The sequence below is a fragment of the Podarcis bocagei genome (assembly GCF_964188305.1).
Source record: "Podarcis bocagei genome assembly, chromosome: 6".
Taxonomy (NCBI): domain Eukaryota; kingdom Metazoa; phylum Chordata; class Lepidosauria; order Squamata; family Lacertidae; genus Podarcis; species Podarcis bocagei.
The window spans coordinates 37,994,496-38,012,396 of record NC_138130.1 but is presented as its reverse complement, the minus strand read 5'-3'; the positions used below and the strand labels follow the sequence as shown (position 1 = coordinate 38,012,396).

The 17,901-nt window shown below is 40.9% G+C and overlaps 2 long non-coding RNA genes across 2 annotated transcripts; one reads left to right on the top strand and one right to left on the bottom strand.

The window, feature by feature from the left end:
- Positions 1 to 4,246: 4,246 nt before the first annotated feature.
- LOC308588645 lies at positions 4,247 to 11,805 on the bottom strand. Its single transcript, XR_014008857.1, has 3 exons — positions 11,589 to 11,805; positions 7,910 to 8,008; positions 4,247 to 4,345 (listed from the first exon to the last, which is right to left on the bottom strand). It is a non-coding gene; the product is annotated as an uncharacterized lncRNA (long non-coding RNA).
- Positions 4,255 to 16,646, top strand: LOC308588639. Its single transcript, XR_014008850.1, has 3 exons — positions 4,255 to 4,362; positions 5,990 to 6,096; positions 16,215 to 16,646. It is a non-coding gene; the product is annotated as an uncharacterized lncRNA (long non-coding RNA).
- The last annotated feature ends 1,255 nt before the right edge of the window (positions 16,647 to 17,901 follow it).

Sequence of the window (17,901 nt, the reverse complement as noted above, 5' to 3'; positions counted from 1 at the left end):
CGACTTGGCTAGAAGGCTGGCGGGGGAGAAGCCTGCTCCTCCCTGTCGCCAGCCCCGCAAACTCGGGGGACAGCGGGAGAGGTGCAGCGCGCCTTTCCCACTGTCCCCCGACTTGGCTAGAAGGCTGGCGGGGGAGAAGCCTGCTCCTCCCTGTCGCCAGCCCCGCAAACTCGGGGGACAGCGGGAGAGGCGCGGCGCACCTTTCCTGCTGTCCCCCGACTTGGCTAGAAGGCTGGCGGGGGGAGAAGCCTGCTCCTCCCCTCCTCCAGTCCCGCAAGCTCCCAGAGCGATGCCAAAGCTGCCAAAGCTCGAGCTTCCCCAGCCCCGCACCTGGGGGGGGAAAATATTTTTTCCCCTTTATTCCCCCCCACACCCAAATCTAGGTGCGTCCTATGGGCTGGTGCGTCCTATAGGGCGGAAAATACGGTAAATGCCATCTTATGAGTATGCTTAATAGACGCTATTGTACTGCAGAGCCCCATATTTTTTCTACATTGCATTATCATGTATTTTCTCAGTATGATATATATGGAATGTCTGGATGTATGAACCATCACAATAGCTAACTCACAATTATTGAGCGACAGTGATCGGAATCTTAAGGAAGCTTTCTTATTTTCTATTACAGCTCCAGTTCGGTATGTTTCTGGTTTAATTTAGTGTTTTTCTACTGAACAAATCTGTTGAGACTAATACAAATACATGTAACAGTTCAGAATTAATACTAATTATATCAAATCATTTTTTTATGAGTAAGTTTTGAAACTTGCACTCAAAAAATAAAAAATCTTATTTCATAAAGAGCCCCATGAATCAAATAATTTAAAATGATTCTCAGGTCATATTTAGTTTGAAAAATTAATGAGGAGACATTATCCACATATAAAATAGACTATGAACTGTAATTCTGACTGCAGAGAAATGGAATTCTTTGAATTTAAAGTATATGCCATTAAAAAAAATAATCAACTCACCAGATGCATTTGACTCTACATCGATATAAGTGTGTATTATTTTATCTCAGCAGGCTCAAGAAGCCCATAAAAAAGATATTAAACTTTAAAACTGTTTTTGGAGACCTGTAATTAATGACTGATTCTGAGCTGTTAGGAAGAAAATATGGTTTTGTAGACTAATTTGGATACCTGCTCCAGAAGTGAATTGCTCCATTTTATGCATTGTACAGCCCACTGTACTATTAAGCTCCCGACAAATAACAGCAACAATGGTAGTAATATCAGACCAGCTCACACTTATCAGAATATCCCCTCCATTTGTCATGGTGGTGAATGCAAATATTTAGAAGCAAGGATCATGCATATATGAAGAAACTGCATCACATGCTACATTCCAAATGTGATGGGTGCCCGCAAATGTCCACACTTTTCTGCCATGTATATGGAGGGGAGGCCCTTTTCTAGTATGTGTATGAACCATCCAACACTAGCCTATTACGCAACCTCTAGGATATTCATATATCTTGAACCAGGGAAGGGAAACGTGTAGCCTTCCAGATGTTGTTGGATTCCAGTTCCCATGACCCCCAACCAGTATGGCAAATGGTCAGGGATGACAGGGAGATGTTGTAGTCCCACAACATCTGGAGGGTCTCAGGTTCCCCATCCCCTAACACTGATAATAGATAAGTAATCAGCTATTTGATTTGTCTAATTCCAGCTTGGAGGACCTTCAGCTATTTGGGGAAAAGTCTGTTTACAAACTGAGGATTTCCTTCCCCTGCTTTAAAGAAACAGATGATGGAGCTCCTAGCTTGTCCGGAAGTTACTGCATCACAGATGTGGGTGATGCAGCCCAGATGTTGTAGCTCGGCAATGTGAGTAAAGCACACTTAATACGTTTAGGGCAACTTTCTTCTTTATTAAAAGCTCTTTATGAAATGGGTACCTGGGTTCAGTCCGGGCTCAAGTAGTCCAAGAAGCAGAGGCTACACAGCCACAAAATAAATTTACTTTTGTTCTGAGCCATGTCACTGAGTTCAACAGGATTACCCATGAAAGATCTTTACAGCTGCAGTACTTAACTTGATGCACATTGGTTTTTAGTATTACATTATGGGCCTTTGAGGAAAACACCATCAGTATCTATCAAAATCACCTAAGGTCAACAGAAACAAGTTTCACTTTGTTTTCCTTTTCATTTCCAAGGCTATTTGGAATTTGATCATGCCAGGTGAATGAATGCTACATACAGGAATGAGCAACAACAGACTGGATCCAGTGATCCTTCTGAAGTATCAGAGTTTCCCCCAGGTGCTTTTGACTCAAGTGTTTCCAACTTGGGGAGGGGGGAGAGAGAATATGGATTTAAAATGAGATTTAAGTTAATCAGTTTCAAACTGAATGGTTGCATTATTTCCAAACCAATCTGGTGGGTTGAACACAGTCCAAACCCACTTCATACAACACAGTGCCTAATATTTCTGCTGGTTGTAGGAGATAATGGTTAAAACGTCAGAAACAGATGCTAGTACTGGATCTGCTAATGTCTCCTGTGGTTCTGCCTCCATCATAGGAGCCAACTTAGGGGCTGTGGGGGCTTTTGCCCCCACAATGGAATATTTGAGGAGGCCAAGCCCCCACAAAGTCGATGGTGTGTGCGCACTGCGTCATGTGATCGATTATGTAGGGTGAGACCCCACAATATTTTATTCAAGTTGGCACGCCTGGCCTCTATTGTTAATGGAGATGGGGGAGAAATCAATAACAGACAAAAGTACAGTAGTGTGGAGCATATCCACTGAGCTCCAATGGGGTCCAAAGAATAAAGACTTATCCTCCAGTCAAGGGATGGATTGGGGAGTCTGTAAAGCAGTTGATCTTGTTGCCAGGGCCACACACCAAGATGGCGCTTTCTCCTAACATTTAAGGGTTGCCAGTTCACAATCTGGACAGCATTCCCGTCTCCATATGAACAACTGCAACAGAGGATGGGTCTGTGGAGGAAACATAGCTCAGCGGTACACCACATGTGTTACATGCAAAAAGGTCCTTTTTTAGTCCCTGGCATCTCCTTGTAGGTCTGGGAAATTCTGGAAAGCTGCTGCTGCCAGTCATTGCTGCTAATATTGGGGTACACAGACCAACTGTCTGAATCAGGGTACCTTCCCCTGTTTGTCTGCATATTGCCATTCCACTTCCCACTACTCCATTTCCACTGCCGCTGCAGCAATATCCTTCCAGTTTATAAATCATTTATTTTTTTGTGGGAAAGAATTAAAATATGGGTTCCTCACATCCTTGTTGGACTTCAAAGCTTCCTTGTTGTTGCTGGGCTTCTCCTGGATAGGAACTTAATGTTGTAAATGGGTCAATGAGATGTCCTAAATGGATTTTTGGCAACCGAGGTTTTTAAAGAAACTTGTTACATATTTTCCAGAATTTATTTTATCCAGTTTCTCATGTTACATGTATTTCCTCCACCATGCTATCAGCTAGGATTGCCATCTTACATCACAAACTTTGTGCCAAACCCTCTAAGTCTTCCATCAAAGGCAGTTAGGTCTTCTCCCCCATCTGCTTCCTTTGTGTCCTTTCATCCTCTCCTTCCCTTATCCACTGTGCAACACACCCTGCCATTATGCTATCTAGTTTTCTCTATTTTATTTTCTTCTCTATGGCCACCTCCAAACTGTTGCTATTTGAGGGCAGAATTAAATCACATTCCTGCGAATTCAGGTTGTCCTAACTCGCTTTCTCATGAGATCAGATTTTTGCTATGGCTGGTGGGGGAAATTCACTGAAAAGCCTGTTCTGATGCAGGGTTATTGAACATCCTTGCAAACAAATCATAATGAATGCTTATCAAATAGCCCATGTAGTTTTGTATCTCCCAAAACAAATTAGGATTAATGTTCAATAAACAGGTCATTTGGAAGCTCCCTATCTCTTTTTCTTTTTCTTCATGAAGGGATATTTGGGATTGGGGCAGGATTTTTCCTTGATGGGAATATGTTTGACCCTTGCATCCATAGTTGTGCTGTAATAGTGTCATAAAACCAACATGAATGCAAAAATCTACATAAAAGAGAATTAAGTATGGAAAGGGAGGCTGCTAGCTAATGAAACCTTCCACAGGAAACCTAGCCAATTCATGCAACTCTTTTTGATGTGTTAAACCTGATAGCAATTGGCTTTTTCGGTAGCTTTTGGAATGCTTTAACCAGACAAATGCTTCACCGTTTGTCCAGGTCGCAACTGCGATGTACTGAATTTGCAAATCATCCAAATGGTTCTTCTAGATGCTTGTGTGTTGTGCTGATCCTGGACCAGTTTCTCAGTCACTGAACCTTATGTGAACTGAGTGCCTCTACAGTCGCATGACATTCCTGAAAAAGAAAACAGGGTGAGTTGCTTTGATAGATGGATCCCCAAATTTCAGTGAAATGTATCTCAGCCCTTGTTTTCTTTGGTACTCTGCTGTGACAATTCTTTCCTGGTTTTTTCTCCTTCCCCACCCAATCGCTCCTTAGGATGTGTTGATCATGTTATTGCTGCTATTCATGTGCCCGCAATCTATTTTTTAAAAAAGTTGTATTATGGTAATGCATCTGCATCTGGGAAAGGGTGAGGCAAGCACAAAACCCCTTGAGCAATTATTCTGTGATGGTGCACAGAGTTTCTTTCCACTTTAATTGCATTGCTCACCGCATGTGTCTGGCTGTCTCCTTTAAACATTACTCTTTTTTTTTTTAGTTTTGCATTTTTGGACCCCAACTACTCGCCTAAGCTGAGGTTTGCCTTAGCATCAGGGGCATCAGTTCTATGTGGTGTGGATCATGTTGCACTTGGGGGGATAGAGAAATATAAAAATTAGCAACAAATCTGAAAGCACTTACTCATGATGAAAAATGTGTCTTGTATAGAAATATTTGCGGAGGGGATGTAACGCAGGGAGTGTATTAAGATTCAAAGATATCGGAGATGTGGGTTTTTATAGTTTTAATTTCATTTGCTTTTAATCTACTATCAAGTATCCTGACTGCATATTTTTATAGTGAGCAACACCAGTTTGAAGTATGCTATCTACACGGAGCAACAGAAAGGACAGATAGGGTCTGATCATGTAAAAAGACAACGCCAAGATAGAGGTATCTATTTATTGCTAAGCATTGCTGGACAGCTAGATTTGCTGGCATGCTAATCTGAAGCTGAGCACTATAGTCAACCCACAGTCTAGAGCCTGTTGCCAGAAGGCTCTCCACTCCAACCATCTCATAACCTCTAAATTCCCTCTCCTCCCTCTTGATGGCTGTTTTCTGAAGGGCTTCCTCCTGGTTTTGGCCAGCTAGATCATGTAGCATACAATGTTCCTGTTCTTGGAATAGGGAAAGGAAAGACGGCAGAGCAGTCATCTACACAATTTTTGCAACCGCCCCTGCTTCCTCTATCACGGCTGTATTGAAGTATGATATATCTGGAAACATGTGAATAATAGCAGCTAAAGACACTATTTGACAGTCTCTGTCTTTGTCTTATGCTGTGATTTCCAAGTTCATTTATCATCCCTGGGTTGTTGTTTCTGCTCCACCACTTGCTACTACCTTCATCAATTCCCTCATTTCAAATCATCAAATAAAGTTTATGAATTGAGTTGCTGGTTTGGTGATTGTGGCTCTTCCTAACAAAGTAAATTACCTAGTTAGGAGTGTGCAATGTTTAGTGTATGATCCTCTTTAAATTCATAGCCAGCATCTATGGGAAAGCATATATTAATTCCTGCTTATGAGAAAGTTTGGTACATTACATTGTTGCGATAACAGGTTACACCAAATATTTTCATGTTTTGCAATCCCGTTGAGTGCCATGGTTCACTCTAGCTCTTCTTTCTGTTTGCCATTTCTGTACTTTTTCTGTTGTGAACTGTTCTGGGATCTTCAGATGAAGGGCAGTACAGTATACAAATTTTAACACAACAACAATATTATTGGTTAGGACTTCTTTCTTCTTTCTCCTACCTCCATTACTCACAGAGTGGTCACAGCTGATCAGAGACTGTACAGTGAAAATGGTGACGCCATGGTGCTACAAGCCAGTCAGCTTTTTCATCGAGGGCAAGCGAAGTCAACTTAGAGTGAAGGTAATTTTTTTCTTCATTACTTACATGAATGATCTAAGTCAATCAGGAATCGAGAGAGATTATAGTAGTACATTCCTAACCAGATTTGGCAACCTGCTAGTACTGTTAAGGGATGGAAATTAGAGTGCAGGCACCACTTTCTGAATGGTTTGAGTTGTATTGAAATTGTAAATAATTGTTCAAGTCTGTGTGATTCTTGACCTTGGCAAAAAGGTTAATGAAAAACAGCAGATACCAATTCATGCCTAGTTGATCATCACCTTCATTTTGAAAAGCCCTTTCAAACATCAAAACTCTAAAGTCTTCTGCATACCTGCTAAGAGTGTTTTAAATCAACAATGACCATCATCTCATTATCTGAGAAGAGGCTTTTAACTCTTCCCAAACCTGATTGTAAGTACACATAATTGAAGCTTTCCCCCCTGGCTTTTATTGCAAGATAACTCTAAGCAAATATGGAAACCTTGAAGAAACAGAGATCAGAAAGGCATTTTAAGAATCAACATCCCATTATCTGGCTGGAAAGAGAGGTGTTTCAGATTCACCTACAGATCAGATTATGTATGCCCATGCTATGCAGTGTTTTCAAAAGAGTAGATGGGAAAATGCAGATATTTGGTGGGGGAGAAATCTGAAACTTCAATAGCTATTTTATCCCACTTTTAGGTTGATCTCTCTCCCACCCTCTCCTACCATCTCCCTCTTGTTTTATGATATTTTTTATTAATGGAGAATGCTCAGAAACTTTGCCAGGAGCTTGTTCCTTATAAGGGACACCAGTCCGACTATATGCCCTTTGAAGTCAATTTCCGTTTTCAATGGACTTTAATGTCAAATGATTCATTCTTGGAGTCACAGTGAACCATTCTTCTCCACTGCTTGCCAGGTTGGGGGAGGCAGTGAGTTCAGGATGAACAAGCACATCAGCAGACCCAATCTGGTGCTCCTATTGATGGACCTGTACAGCCCTGACCTAACCAATTCTCCTTCTCCTGGTGAGTGGCAGCAACACTGCTGCTGGGAGGCTATTGCTCAGCTCTGTCCTTACCTGATGTCATTAATTCCTTCACAGCTTTACAGCTAAGATCAAATGTAGAATTATCTTACCACCATTCCTCGTTGTTCTCATTCATGCCGGTCTTCATAATTTCAGAATGATAGATCTGAGGCTGATCAATGGAAACAGATGGGTCAGCAATGCAATTTCCCTATGAAGTATTCTTGTTTGAGTCCTCTGTCATTAATATCTTTTGTATATTTGGTGCTTTCCATGTGCATTTTTAAAATCAGGATACAGTAACAGCACCATCAGCTCCTAGTCTCAGTCTGTGGCTGAAAGCCATGAACACCACTATATTGAGAAAACTTTTTATTAGTTTCCATGCTTGTTTCAAAACGTTAAGGGAGCCAAATCAAACTGCTCAAGGGTGACCTCTGGTCTGGCCATTTCTGTTTAGAGGGGGATTCATGGTGTTATGGTTTAGAAATAACAACATTGTACATGATTGACCACTAAAGTATTTAAGGTGGCAGTATGGCACAAACAGAAGACAGAAATAATATGCTGTCATTTCCAAACCTTGCTAGAGCCATGCTTTTTTAATCATAAAAATGAAACAAGTGAAAGCCATGATGAAGTAAAAGGTAAGTGAGGCCTATGTGGGGAAAAGGGTTCAATCAGCTATTCCTAAAAGCATTTCAAAATGGCAGGATCAAAAAGGGTTAGCTAAGCTATTAATCTCAGTTCAAAGAGCCATCAAGTAAACTCCCCACTGTGCTCAGAACTAGATTGAATCCTTATGAACATACCAACCTGTTGGCTCTGGACCTTGTAGAGCAAGGAAAAACAATTGGGAAGTGAGGGATTTTATTGTTCTTTCGACCAAGTTCCATGCCTGCTGGCTTTATCAGTCTGTCAATAATATTTAAAAACAATTCCAGTTTACTTAGCTAAATTGTTATTCTTCTCACTGTATAGGACCCCCCCAGCCCAGAAATGTGCTTCACCAAGAAATGTGCTTGGTTGTTTGTATGTGTTCTGAATATAGTAGATATTTCAATTTACGAGGTCAACAATAATACACTTAGTGCCTTTTTCATGCGTACTCAGAATGTTCCATGTAAGTATCTCAGTAATTTTCACAACAATCTTTTGTGATAGGCCAATATTATCCATATATGAGGAGCAGAAATTTATCTAAGGCCACCCAGTGATTTTGTGGCTATGTTGTGATTTGAAGAGGGGACTTCAAGCATCTTGCTCATTCTCTTAACTGCACTGGTATTTTCTGGAAATTGAAACTAAATATAGATGGGGCAGGAAAAGAACTGAATAATACTTGGCTTCTGTGAGGACTAACTGTTGAGGAATGTGATAAGATGAGAATGGGCCATCTTTCAATTTCATGTTGTGAATGGTGATGAGAGATTTCTCCCAATCTCAATTTGGCATGGCCTTGTTCTTTCCAAACTTTTCTAGACAATTCTTCAGAAATGAATGGGTTTCCACCCCCCCTGAAATTTTGAAAGGATCTGACCCACTCCAAATGCTTCCCTGCCAGTCATTCACTTACCCTGTAGCCAGATTACAAACTCTATTTTTTGAGCTCCCATCATCCCCCTCCCTTTATCAAAAAACTTGTCTTCCAACAGCCATAATAAAAAATTAAGAATGACAACGCATGAAACAAAAGAAGGCACCAGAAAGAGTGAGTGCTTTGTTTATATAATCAGCTGATCTGAGAGAACATTATGGTCTAATCTTGTGCCATGAGAACCGATATAGTTTTATTAATATTTATGAACATTAACTCCTTAATATCACAAAATCTGTATCAGTTAACAAAAAATATTTTTTACCAAATCACACTCCTTATTTGCTTAAATTTGCAGCATCAAACTGAAAGAGTGTGGTACATTATGATCTGATTCACATGCACTGTAAATTATTTCCAAAGGCTGTTGCTTTTTCAAAGAGCAACAGTCTTTGGAAATGATTTAAGTATTGTACAAATGGTTCATAGAGAATGACAGAACAATTATTTTTATCACATGCACAAATCCATTGTGTTTTCAGAACATGTGAAGAATATGTGCTCTAACTGGATAAAAGTGGAGCATGAACACACACACACACTATTGTTCAAGGGGCAATCAATACCAACAATTCCATCAGTAATTTTGAAAACGCTCATGCAAGCAATGAGTACCAGAAATTTGATCAGACTGAATTCAAACCACTCTTAAACATTTGCCAGTAACTGAAACTGAAACCAAACAATGTGTTTTGAGGTTTATAGAAACAACAACAAAGTATTTTTTTATTAAAAAAAAATTATTTAGAAATTCTCAATTGCAGACAAAGCTGACATGTGATGGTTCAATGGAAACAGAAATAGCTATGCTAAACTATCCATGGACAAGCATATATTGGGCATAGTCCAGCCAATATTTTAGCTCTCATTGAGTTCAGTGAGAGAGCTGAAACACATGCTTAAATGTCTCCCACAATGGAAAAGAACTTAAGTTAGCTAGATTATGGTCTTCATTTTCTAGACTGGATTTCAAGTATACGTGGCCAAAGAAAATAGCTAATGTGAGTACCCCATTTTTAACCAAATCACACATCTGATCATTTGCGGAATAAAATAGGCAGATGGTCGACAGATTCATTTCTCTTGGACTGGATCTGGACCAAGTAAGCCACACGTAGGTCTTATTGAAATCAATGTGAAAAGTTAGTCATTACTCGCTGAGCTCCCATTAATCAGAATGGGACTTAAGCACGGCTACTTTGGTTTGGTTCCTACCCACTTGAGGAGCAGTTGGTGGGCAGGGATGCTGCTGCACACCTGGTCTCCTGTTATCGGCATCAATGTGCTTCCCCAGGGGGGAAGAGGCAGTAGTGAGTCTGGCACAACAGCAGAGCCAATCAGAGGCTCCCAGCACTGCACCTGCATTGCACCAAACTCCTCACCACCTTTCTCCTCTCAAAGTGATGTAGTTTATGGGAAGCCAGGTTGTGGTGCAGCTACTTCCTGCTGGCTGCCCTTCACCCACTGATTCCCCTCCCCTCATTTCTAACTGTAGCATAAAGTGTGCCAATCACCAGCTGCAATCCTGCATACAAAAATTCCTTCCAGTAGCACCTTAAAGACCAACTAAGTTAGTTCTTGGTATGAGCTTTCGTGTGCATGCACACTTCTTCAGATACACTACAGTGTAGTTGGTCTTTAAGGTGCTACTGGAAGGAATTTTTTTATTTTGACTATGGCAGACCAACACGGCTACCTATCTGTAACTGGAATCCTGCATACAGTTATACTCTTTATAGGTGACAAGTTTGCCCACCACCACTCTCTGGGCTTTGAGCTTTCTTCCCTTGGGGGCAGTAGCAGAGGAAGGGGGGGTGCAAGGGGTGCGGGCCGACCTGGGTGTCATCACTGAGGGGGGTGACAAAATGACAAAAAAATGAGTTTTTTAAAAAATTTAAAAATGGGCTCATGAAACTTTTTAGTTCAGTCAACAAACGTAATGAAACATGGCTGGCACTGGGAACCACACCGCAGGGCCTGCAGCGTGTCTGAGCCATGTGTCTCTCCTGGGAGTGACGTGATAGCTCGGGTGCCTGCAGGTTCCATGCTGCCTGAAATGGCAGTGTGGGACTTACACCTGCCCTCTGCCTCTCCCTCAGCCATCTACAGCTGAGAGGGAGGTGGTGGAGAGTCTCCATGCAGTGCCCCCTGCTCCCATGGACAGCTTGCCCTGCCCATGGCTGCAGGACGCGTGGGCCGCACCCAACACCCGAGCGGCTAGCTACGCCGCTGCTTGGGGGTTCCCCAGCTGGTTCCTCCCACCATTCCTCTGCGTCCAACCAGTCCATGACAATGCATTATTTTAAACCATTGATTCCAAGGAATTTAAAGATGGACAGCAGAAAACAATGTATTTTAGCTTACCAGAACTTAAAATGGTTCCAGAACAGCACATTGTGTTTGTGTATTGTGAACAGATGTGAAAGAAGTGAGAGCCAAAGAAAAGCATGAAATTAAACTTAAATGCAAATGCCAGTATTTGAAAACAAAAGTACATACCCACTTCTTCTTTTTCAAAAAAAAAGTTCCCTAATAGTCCTTGGTACTCACTTTAATTTTGTCTCCAGCTGCCAAGATAATATTGGACATTAAAACTGCTACCCATCCCTGTTAATCTAGAAATGAAACACCTATCACTATTGTTTCCAAATTATATTAATGGCTTCCATCTGATTTGCTTTTTTAAATCTAAATATACAATGACGTTGGCAAGTAGTTATGTTCTCCTATTCCACCCAGTGAAATGAACACATTCTTAGATTAACAGAAAAATAAACCCAAGAAGCAAGTTGCTATTCCCCCTCTAATATTTTCCCTCACCAGATTGTTGCAATTTGATATTTTCCCAAAGCAGAAAGCAATTCACAAAATAAAAAAGTGGAGACTTAATCATTTTACCTCCTCCTTGACACTTGTCACTCTGCAACTGAAGTAACGTAAAGTAGTGGCGTTTGTCCTCAGGTTTTCCTGGACATGTTTGTCACCATAGCAGCAAAACAGACCTTTTTCTTTTTTCTTTTAACAAAAGCAGATGCAAAGTCTGCAAATCCCTGGTCTCTTCAGACCACCAGAATGCTTTGAGGTATATTCATATAAGTCCCACCATTTAAAAGGAATGCAAATGAAATGCCTCTCTGATTTGGACTGTTAGGCGCATTGCATCTCTGCTCCCCCTGTACCTTAGCTTATATTTCCTTTGAGTGCCGGCAGATTACAGGTGGCTTTCTTTTTAATTTTTGTTTTATGTTTCTAGGGCAGACAATGGAGTCTTGTTATAGTTAAGTAGCTGCCAGTGAGAAAAAGGGTTCGGCTTTATGTGGAGCATTGCTGTGCTGTAATGAGACCCAAAGACAATATTGGCAAGCATCAGTAGCACGCTTCATTTTTAAATGTCTACACCCCCAGCTGGAAGTTAAATAGGAAAGTCAAAAGATTAGATATCATAGCAGGATGTGTTAGGACAGTGACTTCCAAATTTGCTACCATCACTTTCCACAGATATTTGACTCCTGAAGTTTCCTGTGAGTTGCAAAGACTAGTGGACCATGTTGCAGAGTCCTATATTAATTTCTTATTCTGGGCATGCCTCCAAAGTTGTTCTGGTTTCTCCCCACATTTTTTGTTAATTCCATTTCCCCAGTTGCCACATTCAAGGATCATTGGAAGGGGAAATAAAGGTTACTGGCCCCAGCCATAAAAGAGGATTGTGGTTCAATGGAAGAGCATGGGCTTTAGATGCAGGAAAATCCAGATTTAATCTCTGGCATCTCTAGTTATAACTTCTACTCAGAGTAGTTCCATTTAAATCAGTGGAGCTAACTTAGTCATGTTTATTAATTTCAATTTCTATAGGTCTATTCTGAGTAAAACTTACTTGGATACCATCCACTGGGAGCTTGTGCCAGTCAGTTGGTAATATCAAGTTAGATAGTCATTGGTAACCTCATTCCACAGCTATATGTTGTGTGAAGTGCTTTATTTTGTCTGTCTTCATCTGTATTCATTGAATGGCTCAAAATGAGCAAAACGAAAACTCAACAGCTCTAACCACGTGCTGAATGTTGTTTAAGTTGTCCCTTCATCTAGGCTTAGGAATCCCTATCCAAGCAAAGTCGAAGGGCAGATCTACACCATACATTTGAAGCATGCAACATCCCCCCCATCCGCCCCCCCGAACATCCTGTAGCATGTTAAGCAGATTGGGATGTGTTGTTCTGGGCAAGGGGAACCTACAATGCACAGAATCTTTTGGGGAAAGTCATGTGCTTTCAATGTGTGGGGAATTTGCTTTAAATGTACAGTGTGCACCTGGTCTAAGAGACTGTCTCATTCCTGCACCCTCCTGTTTTCAGGGGGAAGCACATTGATCCAGAACACAGGAAATTTGGTGGAAGAAATTGCCACTGATTCTGTGGAGCTTTAGGATGATTAGTTTCTGAGCAAAACACTCTTTTGAGGATATTCCTTTCTGACTTTTGTACTGCGTATAATTATTAAATTATATTGTTATTACTTTTCTCCCAAATGCATTGCTTCACTGTTGCATCTAGGAATGAGAGTAAAGGGGGGACGGATACCTATTTGTTGATTACCATGATAACTGTCTATAGAGAGAGAAACAACAGCACATTTGTTTGAGAGCTGTATAGCAACTTCCATACCTAAATGTAAATTCCATGCACTTTAGATGAGGGTTACAAAGGAATCAAATCCTTAATGGCAGGGTTAACTGCATACTAATAAAAGTCACCTAGGGGATATATTACTTAAGCTTTTTTTCCTGCAGGAAAGTACAAGTGAGTGAAGATACCACATTCAGGAAATAAGATTGTCCTCTGCATAGCAAGGGCAACTATGTTTGAAGGGTATCACTAACATCAAAAGCCCTCTCTGGGGTGAAAATGAAGCCCTCCCAATAGGTCTGACCTCGATATCCATTCCAAACAAATATAGCATTCCTTTCCAGTAGAAGTGATGGGCTTGTCAAAAGAATTCTCTGTTAGATAGATAAACAACTGGTGGCTTCTGCAGCTCCGCAGATGCATTCCGACTCCCTGCTAGTTAATGGGCCTCCACCACAAGATGATGCATGAGAAACCAGACCATGAGAACAGCTTGGGTCAACATCGTACCATTGACACTTTCGGTTTAGAATGTGGAACATGTGCTACTCTATAAAAGTTGTGCGTAGAATTCTACATGGCAACACTGCAAATGCCACCACAGGCTATGCAATGCCATCAAACTTTCCAACCTTTGAATGCTGTGGTTTCAGAAATTTACTGCATATCCCATTATTTGTCTCATATATATATTCCTTATTTCTTAGTCAACCTTCATCAGAAGATTCCAGGATGGGATACAAGAAAACTAATCACACAATTTAAGAATAAAGTATATAAACCAATAAGCCACAAGATTAAAAAGCAGTGTGAAAACATGAAATGTTCTCAGAGGAACTGAGAAGGCAATCCTAACTAAAACGTTATCTAAAATGCTGGCGCAAATAGGAAGGTCTCTGAAAATATTGTAATTAATATTGAAGCCAAACATATCTCTTTGGGGAGGGCATTCCAAAGCAGAGGTGCCACCACAGAAATCTTAGGATTTAAGCATCTATTTAAAATGCTTTCCGTAACAGAGATGCTATCTTATGTCTGTTTGTTAACTAATTAGAAAAGTGATTCCATCTTTATTCCATTCAGTTGTGCTTTCGGGCATAACATTACTCTCAGCATGTAAATTCTATACATTTTTTTGGTTTCTTCAGACATGATATAATAATTTAATCGCCTTATCTAAGCATGTCGGCAATGAGGTTAGTGACTTCAGTTCCCCCAGTGCATAAATAAAGAAAAGTCAGATTATGTTGAAAAGCTTTTCCAAGTTTAGGGCATGAGATAAACTTTGCAATGGAGAGAGAGAGAGATCTCAATTGGGATTTCTAAAACGGCATTAACCCTTACTAATAAAACACAGATAATTAGCCAAAATAATGATAAAACCCCAGCAGATTTATTTTCTCACATGCTTTCCTTTTTATTGTGAGCCTTGTGGTATTACTTGGCAACCTTCAAGAAGAGTAATGGCCACACTGTTAACACATGCCCAGTCATGCTATGCAAACCCAGAGTACATTAATCTACTGACCCATGTTCTTAGAAGTTTCTACTTCACTTAATTTATGAAAGTCTAGACCCAGAATCCTGCTATTCTGCCTTTGACTGAATACTGTACATATCACTGATCTCCATGTATGGTTTATTACATCTAAGGTATAGTAAAATCATCGATCATCTACAACCTGCTGGTCACTAGGCAGGTATTTTTGTTTTAGATTTATGAGAAAGTGTATAAAGAAAATGTCCTAAAAGAATAAAGATATCTATTAAAATCTTACAGCCGGCACCATCTGGTAAAGCCATCACTAGTGTTTTACGGCTTGCATTTGCTTGAAGTTAAAGTTTATAGCGTCCAATGTGTGGTAAAAGAATTGTGTCACTTCTCACCCAGTTGTTGTCGTACTATATATAGAGGGTGTGTTACATCCATCATCACTGTGGCGACCACTTCTCAAAATATATATCTGGGATCTGTGATTTTCCTGAAGGTACAAAGGTGCTGAAGAGTGAATGAAAACAGATACACTCTAAAATTTTACTAGCTGACTCTGCCTGAGCTCAGAAACAGGGTGTTTTCTCCTGGTCCTTTTTCTAGAGCTACATAGCCCAAAGTGCTTGGCACAAGGTTAGGAAGGACAAGGGGCGCCCCTCAGATGCAAGATATTGGGGTACCACCAAATAAAGGTTATCACAATTCAAAATTCTCAAATCAACAGTTCCTTGATTTTAAGAGCATATTGTGTGGTTGAAAACCTAGGCCCACAATCTTAATAGGACTTTATAGGGTTGTATCCAGATGTAATCATGCTTTGAGTAGACCAACTGGAAAAAAAATGCAACTTAAATTTGAAGGATTGCCATGCCCACTTGTCCGCTTTGATCTGTGGAACTGGCACTTTTATCAGTGCCATGTTCAGTTTGCACTTGCAATACTTCATTGTGGCAGCACCTCTGGAACTCCCTGCCCATTGGTATTACACAGGTACCTTGGATGAACTTTTGGTGCTTGCTGAAAACTTTTGCTTTAGGCAAGTCTAACCAGGCATGCAATCTTAATGATTTAAAGTGTACTTTTTAGCATGCTATTTTACTATGTAGAATGATTTTCAAATTGGTGATTGTATTTCTTTTTTTATTTATTTAAAAAAACCTATTTATTTGTTTTTAGTGTTTGCTTTTATGGGTATTTTTAAGGAATTCTCTAGGCCAGTGACAGCCAAACTTGGCCCTCTAACTGTTTTGGGACTACAACTCCCATCATCCCTAGCTAAGAGGACCAGTGGTCAGGGATGATGGGAATTATAGTCCCAAAACAGCTGGAGGGCCAAGTTTGGCCACCATTGCTTTAGACTGTAAACTGCCTAGAGGGGCTCTGCAAATGCTTGTTTGTTTCCTGTTATAGGTTCCTTTGGGAGGAAGAGCAGGATATCAATGGAATAACCAACCAACCAACCAATAACTAACCAGGACAACTGGTGGTAGATAGCGCTGTGGACGGAAGGAGGGGGCAGCCTAGCTAGATCAAGCCTTCAGGTGATATTTGCCTGCTTTTCTCACTGGCCCAGAACCTTGTCAGTTGATGGTGGTCAGTAAATACATAACAAGTAATCTGGATCCATCCCACAGGACAGTTAGTAATAAAAGGCCTTCTGGAAGCCAGAAGAGGGAAGTCCAACTGAAGCTGGCAAGTGGTCTTCTCCTTCACCAATCTCTTTCCCAGAATCCTCTTCAGACAATTGCTGAAAGATGACTTTGTGAAAGGGCAGGGGAGTGGGGAAGGAAAGTCCAGTGAGGCAGATTCTGAGGTGTTTCCACCCGCTTCCTGCTCTCAGGATCCTTCCCACTGGGCAGATGGTGGTAGAAATACATGATACTGTGCACTTGCATGGCACCATCAACTTGCATGTGCCAACATTACAGAGAAAGGGATTCTGAGGGCGGGAAGCACATTTTCTCCGAGACCTTTGAAAAGCAGCTTGCAAATACCAAGCTGATGATAACTAACCAAGCCAAGGGAGCTTTCGCATCACTAGCTGTCAAAGCCTGTCTGCTTCAGTGATGCTCGGAAGCAAGTGTGGGGAATCTTTGGCCCTCCAGATGTTGTTGACTGCAGTACCCATCTGGAGGGCCACTCCTGTTCTGGAGGCTTCTGGCACCAGTTCTTTACTGGGGAGCTGTTGATACCTTGTTTCCAGCTGGCTTTGCCTCTTATTTGTTGCCGTCCTTGTTAAATCTCCTCTCTCTTCCACAGTGGCTCTGGCTCTGGTCATCATCACCTCCTGCTGACCGTAAGTCACTGTGTGTCTCCACTTTCAACTGGCAAAGGTGGGAAACAGGAAAAACATACACCCTGGTCATAAATTTCTGAGCCTAGCACTTATCTCCAAATATCGGTGTATTGCTCTGCTTAAATTAAAATTACATTGCAGTGCCCCACCCTTAACAACTTTACTTGGAAGTAAATTCTATATGAATGCTTGCAATTAAGTGTGCTTACGATCATGACTGAAGTCATATTTTATGGAATAGCAATTCTGGGATCAGAATTGGCCCATGAGCCAGTGAATATAATTACTAATACAAGCACACAAGTGCTTTCCCTGTGTGTCTATAAGGTCCGGCATGTGGAACTATTTATTATCTCTCCAGCGATTTTGGAAATTATCTGGCATCACATTGGTTCCACTTGGGCTTTATGACTGCAGTTTGTCCAACTGTGTGAAAAACACATTATTTATGACAATGCAGTGTGAAGGCATGGCGTTTTAAAACAGTATCCTTGTTAGAATGCGGATGCTTGCTTCCTGCTTGCTGTTTGGAAATGTTTGCAAAATGTGGACCATTGCTCTTTTCACACTATGATATTCTGCTTTCTCCCGCCTTTAATCTGAAGCTGCTTGAAGTTTTAGATTAGGAGTGGGAGGTTTGGGGTTATTTTAAATGATGTGGGGGGAAAAATCTCATTATGCTGCCAGAGAAAAAGACTATTACTGAAAATTAATGATAATGAACCAAAAGCATTAAGCTATCAGCTGTCGGAACAGCTAAGCTACTGACACATTTTAACATCAAAGCTGAGACTAAATTAT